This window comes from Acipenser ruthenus, chromosome 28, assembly GCF_902713425.1.
Source record: "Acipenser ruthenus chromosome 28, fAciRut3.2 maternal haplotype, whole genome shotgun sequence".
Taxonomy (NCBI): domain Eukaryota; kingdom Metazoa; phylum Chordata; class Actinopteri; order Acipenseriformes; family Acipenseridae; genus Acipenser; species Acipenser ruthenus.
Window position 1 is genome coordinate 3,722,917 of NC_081216.1, and position 8,544 is coordinate 3,731,460.

The following is an 8,544-nucleotide window of genomic DNA, read 5'->3' on the forward strand; positions in this document are numbered from 1 at the left end:
CTGTCTGTGAGTCAGTATGACCCTGATGATTACAGACGCGTCTAACTGGACTGTCTACAGGAGGCGTGCTAGTCCAGTGGTTTGTCTACAGGAGGCGTGCTAGTCCAGTGGTTTGTCTACAGGAGGCTTGCTAGTCCAGTGGTTTGTCTACAGGAGGCTTGCTAGTCCAGTGGTTTGTGTACAGGAGGCGTGCTAGTCCAGTGGTTTGTCTACAGGAGGCGTGCTAGTCCAGTGGTTTGTCTACAGGAGGCGTGCTAGTCCAGTGGTTTGTCTATAGGAGGCTTGCTAGTCCAGTGGTTTGTCTATAGGAGGCGTGCTAGTCCAGTGGTTTGTCTACAGGAGGCGTGCTAGTCCAGTGGTTTGTCTACAGGAGGCGTGCTAGTCCAGTGGTTTGTCTACAGGAGGCTTGCTAGTCCAGTGGTTTGTCTACAGGAGGCGTGCTAGTCCAGTGGTTTGTCTACAGGAGGCGTGCTAGTCCAGTGGTTTGTCTATAGGAGGCTTGCTAGTCCAGTGGTTTGTCTACAGGAGGCTTGCTAGTCCAGTGGTTTGTCTACAGGAGGCGTGCTAGTCCAGTGGTTTGTCTACAGGAGGCTTGCTAGTCCAGTGGTTTGTCTACAGGAGGCGTGCTAGTCCAGTGGTTTGTCTACAGGAGGCTTGCTAGTCCAGTGGTTTGTCTACAGGAGGCGTGCTAGTCCAGTGGTTTGTCTACAGGAGGCGTGCTAGTCCAGTGGTTTGTCTACAGGAGGCGTGCTAGTCCAGTGGTTTGTCTACAGGAGGCGTGCTAGTCCAGTGGTTTGTCTACAGGAGGCTTGCTAGTCCAGTGGTTTGTCTACAGGAGGCTTGCTAGTCCAGTGGTTTGTCTACAGGAGGCGTGCTAGTCCAGTGGTTTGTCTACAGGAGGCTTGCTAGTCCAGTGGTTTGTCTACAGGAGGCGTGCTAGTCCAGTGGTTTGTCTACAGGAGGCTTGCTAGTCCAGTGGTTTGTCTACAGGAGGCGTGCTAGTCCGGTGGTTTGTCTACAGGAGGCTTGCTAGTCCAGTGGTTTGTCTACAGGAGGCGTGCTAGTCCGGTGGTTTGTCTACAGGAGGCTTGCTAGTCTAGTGGTTTGTCTACAGGAGGCGTGCTAGTCCGGTGGTTTGTCTACAGGAGGCGTGCTAGTCCAGTGGTTTGTCTACAGGAGGCTTGCTAGTCCAGTGGTTTGTCTACAGGAGGCGTGCTAGTCCGGTGGTTTGTCTACAGGAGGCTTGCTAGTCCAGTGGTTTGTCTACAGGAGGCGTGCTAGTCCGGTGGTTTGTCTACAGGAGGCTTGCTAGTCTAGTGGTTTGTCTACAGGAGGCGTGCTAGTCCATTGGTTTGTCTACAGGAGGTACAGCAGCAGTTGTGATGCATAGTTCACCCTCTAGTCTCTACAGTGCCTTGCGAAAGTATTCGGCCCCCTTGAACTTTGCGACCTTTTGCCACATTTCAGGCTTCAAACATAAAGATATGAAACTGTAATTTTTTGTGAAGAATCAACAACAAGTGGGACACAATCATGAAGTGGAACGAAATTTATTGGATATTTCAAACTTTTTTAACAAATAAAAAACTGAAAAATTGGGCGTGCAAAATTATTCAGCCCCCTTAAGTTAATACTTTGTAGCGCCACCTTTTGCTGCGATTACAGCTGTAAGTCGCTTGGGGTATGTCTCTATCAGTTTTGCACATCGAGAGACTGAAATTTTTGCCCATTCCTCCTTGCAAAACAGCTCGAGCTCAGTGAGGTTGGATGGAGAGCATTTGTGAACAGCAGTTTTCAGTTCTTTCCACAGATTCTCGATTGGATTCAGGTCTGGACTTTGACTTGGCCATTCTAACACCTGGATATGTTTATTTGTGAACCATTCCATTGTAGATTTTACTTTATGTTTTGGATCATTGTCTTGTTGGAAGACAAATCTCCGTCCCAGTCTCAGGTCTTTTGCAGACTCCATCAGGTTTTCTTCCAGAATGGTCCTGTATTTGGCTCCATCCATCTTCCCATCAATTTTAACCATCTTCCCTGTCCCTGCTGAAGAAAAGCAGGCCCAAACCATGATGCTGCCACCACCATGTTTGACAGTGGGGATGGTGTGTTCAGGGTGATGAGCTGTGTTGCTTTTACGCCAAACATAACGTTTTGCATTGTTGCCAAAAAGTTCGATTTTGGTTTCATCTGACCAGAGCACCTTCTTCCACATGTTTGGTGTGTCTCCCAGGTGGCTTGTGGCAAACTGTAAACGACACTTTTTATGGATATCTTTAAGAAATGGCTTTCTTCTTGCCACTCTTCCATAAAGGCCAGATTTGTGCAGTATACGACTGATTGTTGTCCTATGGACTGAGTCTCCCACCTCAGCTGTAGATCTCTGCAGTTCATCCAGAGTGATCATGGGCCTCTTGGCTGCATCTCTGATCAGTCTTCTCCTTGTATGAGCTGAAAGTTTAGAGGGACGGCCAGGTCTTGGTAGATTTGCAGTGGTCTGATACTCCTTCCATTTCAATATTATCGCTTGCACAGTGCTCCTTGGGATGTTAAAGCTTGGGAAATCTTTTTGTATCCAAATCCGGCTTTAAACTTCTCCACAACAGTATCTCGGACCTGCCTGGTGTGTTCCTTGTTCTTCATGATGCTCTCTGCGCTTTAAACGGACCTCTGAGACTATCACAGTGCAGGTGCATTTTTACGGAGACTTGATTACACACAGGTGGATTCTATTTATCATCATTAGTCATTTAGGTCAACATTGGATCATTCAGAGATCCTCACTGAACTTCTGGAGAGAGTTTGCTGCACTGAAAGTAAAGGGGCTGAATAATTTTGCACGCCCAATTTTTCAGTTTTTTATTTGTTAAAAAAGTTTGAAATATCCAATAAATTTCGTTCCACTTCATGATTGTGTCCCACTTGTTGTTGATTCTTCACAAAAAATTACAGTTTCATATCTTTATGTTTGAAGCCTGAAATGTGGCAAAAGGTCGCAAAGTTCAAGGGGGCCGAATACTTTCGCAAGGCACTGTAAGTCGGTTTGGATAAAAGCGTCTGCTAAATGACTCATTAATAATGTGGGAGAGGAATGGAGGTTGTGACCCCCAGTTTAATTGCTGCTCCCCCCCCACAGACCAGCATCCGCTCCCCCTGGAGCTCAATCAATTATTCACGCTGCCTCTGCTCCCCAGTGAAATAATGAAATATTAAAGTAACAGAACAGTATCAGCCTGCTATCGCACCAGGCTCAGGCGTTAGAGACAGATACTGTGTCAACCCCCACATCTCCCTTTTAATCCCTGCGCTTATCCAAGCTGGGAGCACACGAGGGAGTGAGGGGGAGGAGTGCACAGCAGCAGGTAAACTGACCCCTGGTACGGACCGGTCAGGGCCTGGGAAATACTTTATATCAGTGATTATATGGAGAGGAACGGTAGTTCCTGGCTCCAAGTTATCAGCGAAGCACGAGAACTGCCAGACTCTCTACAGCAAGGATATTGATGTGTTTTCAGGGTATTGGCGCAGCAAAAGTAAATCAGACAAAAGCGCCATTTCACTTTTAATTTGTAGTTCCAAACACTCTTAGGTGAAATGTAGAAAAAAAATCAATACATGTCATACAGTAAGAGAAATAAATCGCCAAATTGCAGATTTTTGCAGACCCCATGCACTTTTATCCACTCATATGACAAGACATCCAAGTTTAATATACTATATATACTAACTTATTGTGACATCTTTATCATGTATATTAAATCATTTATTTCTGTTTTAAAATTTATAAATATAAGATTTTTTATATAAATATAAGTTTGCAAGCGTGTTGTGTTATATACTGTCAGCCAGCTGAGAATTCTCGGGACTATATTTTGGAGATTTGAGTCATCCGTCTTCATCATCATTATCCTGAGATTCTGATCTTGAGCTCTGAAAAATGTTGTCAGTGTAACGCTCATTGTGGTCCCTATTGGCACAAGGAAGTATGGTTCCTCTCAATACTGGTTGATGAGAGTCACACGATTTGTGTTCCCCACTGGACAAAAAGGAACGTACATTTTTCTGAGAATTAGCTATGCTGAAGCCTCTATATTTGGTAAAAGTAAAACACTAATAAATACTGAAATACATGAATACATAAATCAATTCATAGTCATTTCCTGCTTGATCTATCTTGATATTTCTTTTTCACTATCAGATATAAACACTGCCATTTAATACTGTATGAAATGAAAATAAATACTCAACAGTTCTTGTTCAATTGTATATTAGTGCAGATTTTTGTACATAAAGGTCATCATGCTTTCAGATATTTTTTACTTTCAAATTAAATATATTGTAATGACCCGGATAATTGCGTTGTTGCAGGACTTGTTGTCTGTTCAGTTTGTCTCGTCTGTCTTTTATTTTACATGTATTGTAAGGGGAACGGGTCACATCGTTGCTTAGCATGGGAAGGGGGAGTGAATGGGGAGAATGCGTGTTGCTGTTTTCGGGGGTTGCAGAGCATGGATGTGATTGGCTGATGATGAGCCAGACGGGAGGTTATATAAGGGGGTGCAGGAGCCTGGGGACTGGAGACAGTCCAGCGCTGAACTTGAATGAGTAACTGTGGCTTTGACTGAGCATGAAAACGTTACAATATATGAAATGAACGGATCAAGCTAATTATGATAGTTTGCAAAATCAGATGAAAGCTTTCAATACATTGCCTCAATCACCCCAGTCTACCCGTGAGTCGGATATAAGATAGTTGACTACGCCACCCTTACTAGATGATGTAATTATATAAGGGACAGTAGATTTTTACCCCTTAAACATTAATCCCCAGTATATATAAAATCCCCTGTATATATAAAACACAATCAAAAAATAAAACAGACATAATTAACACTACCAGTTCTGCTATCATAGTTCAAAGTCCAAACTCATTACTTTAATGCGCTAAATTAAGTGAATACACATTTCATAAACAAATAAATAAATCACTACTCTATCCTGCACATATTTTATCATTACATTCTTCATTTAGTAAAAATACCTTTACAGCATTTTAACCTTATAAAATACCTGCAAAACTAAATTAAAGATATAGGATCAAATAAATACTTCCCTGGGTCCTGCTATCCTGCCTGTTGCAGTCCACGTGCTTACAATAGGTCGAACAGTTTTGCTGTTCCCGTAATGTGTGTGTGTTATTATCCATTAAGTGAAAAAAGAAGTGATATCTGAAACAAAAACACGTAAGAAATGTGGAAAAACGCCAAGGTATCCAAAGTGTTTTTGTTTCAGATCTCTAACCCTCTCGCCTTACCCCTTTCCTCCCCCTCTCGCCCACTCCCCCTCTCTCTCTGTCCCTCCCTCTCCCTCTCTCTCGATCCCTCCCTCTTCCTCGATCTCTCTCTCCTGTTGAGAAGTAAGCCAGTTTCCTGCTGGCTGTGAGAGAGAGGAGAGGCTGAGTTAGAGAGAGAGAGACACACGTTCACACACATACACAGAGACTAGAGAAGGACAGAGAGAGAGAGAGAGAGAGAGAGAGAGAGAGAGAGAGAGAGAGAGAGAGAATCAACAGCATTCGATATCTCAGTCACATCGAACCAGGGACTCCAAGGACTCACGTGGCACAGACAGACAGGCAGACGGACAGAGACCCTACTCCCCAGGCAGGACAGCATGGACTCCAAAGACAGGAAAAAGATCCATTTCTCAGTGCCATTGACGATGTCGAGCCAACTGGACCCGCACGCCGTGGAGATGGTGAGAGCAGAACCAGGGACTGGGAGAGTGGGGGACGGGGGGAGACAGGACTGGGGAGAGAGGCTGGGAGAAAGGAGACTGGGAGAGAGGGTGTGTGAGAGGGGCACTGGGAGAGGGACTGGGAGAGAGGGTACAAGGAGTTGCCATTTTTGTGTGTGTAAATACCTGCAGTTTGAGTGTCTCAAAGTGCTGGTAGACCAATTATTTCATCCTGATTGAGTCTGAGAATCAAACTTTATAAAGGGCAGGGCACTGAATGGCAGTAGAGATGGCATTTAATAAGTGGGGCTCCTGTCACAGGAGGGCATTCCATTTATAAATCTGGGAGCTGTTTCCACTGGGATCAGACTGCAGGGTGCTGGGGTGCCCTCGCTCAGACGAGATGGCGCCCCAAGCAGCTTCAGAAATAGGCTTAAGACATGGCTGGGATCTATAGTTATGGCAGATTTAAGTCCATGTTGGTTTATAGTTTTCAGGAAGGTTTGCCTTGTAAGCCTGTCTTGGAATGTAACTTTGAAGATGCACTTTATAACCTCCTGTTGCTGCAAGCAGAAGTATGACTGACACAGGGGTTGCAATGGCGAGGTTTCAAGAGGGCAGGAGACCTGTCGCTCTTCAGGCAGGGTCTGCTGTGGAGTCGAATACTCCGAACACTAGACTAGGAGCGCAAGGTGTGAGCCCCTCGCTAGCTGTGAGCCCTGTTCCCTTGTACCAGGCGGGACGGGTTACCGACTCGCCCACCCTCTTTAACGAAGTCCAAGGAGCAGACGGGACATTTCTGTCAGATTGGAGGGACGGATTTGACATTCTCTGCAAATCCTGCTGGGATCAACAATAATCCCTATTTCAAGGGAGTTCGAGAGGCAGCTGGAATTAGACAAACACGCAAGATGATACAGGTTAAACAGCGAGATGTGTGCAGCAGATATTGCAGCAAGCAGTTAATCAGGTCTGTTTCTTGTATCTTATCAAGTTACGCAGTACAGAACAGAGGCAGTGTGTCTGCAGTTAGTTACACACAAACTAGTGTAGTACTTACTGTTAAAACTAAGTAAACAGTGATTCATACTGAAAAACTAACATGAATTAATCATGAATAACTGATACTGCCTTCGTATGAATTCAGTAGGATGTTTGTTAGGTCGGACACAGCTACAGTACTCGTCCCAGTATAGTATTATCTGTGGAATTAGTGTTACAGCTTTAAACAAAGCAGGTCAGATGCTTTTTGCTTTATTACTCGTGAAAAGAGAATCAAACTGCAAGTGACATGCAGCCTGGCACAGTCAGACAGTTAGTTGCTTGTTGCTACTACAGTGTAGGTTTCTACTGTGGAGTAAAGCTCTCGATGAGTGTGCCCCTGTGCCCCTGTGCCCTATGCCCCTATGCTCCTATGCCCCTATGCTCCTATGCCCCTGTGCCCCTGTGCCCCTCTGCCCCTGTGCTCCTGTGCTCCTGCGCTCCTGTGCTCCTGTGCCCCTGTTCCCCTGTGCTCCTGTGCCCCTCTGCCCCTGTGCCCCTCTGCCCCTGTGCCCCTCTGCCCCTGTGCCCTATGCCCCTATGCTCCTATGCCCCCTGTGCCCCTGTGCCCCTCTGCCCCTCTGCCCCTGTGCTCCTGTGCCCCTGTGCCCCTGTGCTCCTGTGCCCCTCTGCCCCCTGTGCCCCTCTGCCCCTGTGCCCCTCTGCCCCTGTGCCCTATGCCCCTATGCTCCTATGCCCCTGTGCCCCTGTGCCCCTCTGCCCCTCTGCCCCTGTGCTCCTGTGCCCCTGTGCCCCTGTGCTCCTGTGCCCCTGTGCTCCTGTGCCCCTGTGCCCCTGTGCTCTCAATGCTCTGTTCCAGTCCGAGTCCCTCATAACACTGCTCTGGTGTGTTGTGGGTGTTTGTGTGTCATTCAGGAAGTTCGTCCTCAAGATCCCCAAAAAACAACAAACCTTTCTCATAAAAAGAATCAACTGATCAATCGCCAGGTCACTATAACACTATATACAAGCACAGCGTAAACACGAGGGGGTATGAGAGCCAACTCGATCACTCACTGTGGATCTCAAAACAACGCTGTCAGATATTCTCTGTGTTTCACCTAAAATAACACAAACAGGGTGGTGGTGTAACTATTTTAATCAGCTTTGTAGGAGATTACAAGCAGGGAGAGGAGAGGGAAGGGGAGAGGAGGGGAGAGGGGAGTGGCTAGAGGGGGGAGTGGGGGAGTGGGGGAGTGGGGAGAGGGCAGAGAGGAGTGGGGAGAAGTGGGGAGAGGGGAGTGGGGGAGAGAGGAATGGTGAGTGGGGAGAGAGGAGTGGGGAGAGGGGAGAGAGGAATGGGGGAGAGGGGAGAGAGGAGTGGGGAGAGAGGAGTGGGGAGTGGGGAGAGGAGAGGGGAGAGAGGAATGGGGAGAGGGGAGAGGAGTGGGGAGAGAGGAGTGGGGAGTGGGGAGAGGAGAGGGGAGAGAGGAATGGGGAGAGGGGAGAGAGGAGAGAGGAGTGGGGAGAGGGGGTGTGGGGAGAGAGGAGAGAGGAGTGGGGAGAGGGGAGTGGGGAGAGGGGAGAGGGGAGTGGGGAGAGAGGGGTGGGGAGAGGGGAGTGGGGACAGGGGAGGGCATTGTAAAGTGCGTGTCATGGAAAGTGAGTGGGGAGTGGGGAGAGGGGAGAGAGGAGTGGGGAGAGGGGAGAGAGAAATGGGGAGAGGGAGTGGGGAGAGAGGAGTGGGGGAGAGGGGAGAGAGGAAGTGGGGAGAAGGGGAGAGGGGAGTGGGGAGAGGGGTGTGGGGAGAGAGGGAGTGGGTGA

General features: G+C 47.5%; 1 pseudogene; it reads left to right on the forward strand.

The window, feature by feature from the left end:
* The first annotated feature begins 5,445 nt into the window (after positions 1 to 5,445).
* The window catches only part of LOC131701924 (protein phosphatase 1 regulatory subunit 1B-like), an 11,466-nt pseudogene continuing 8,367 nt past the window's right edge, over positions 5,446 to 8,544 (forward strand).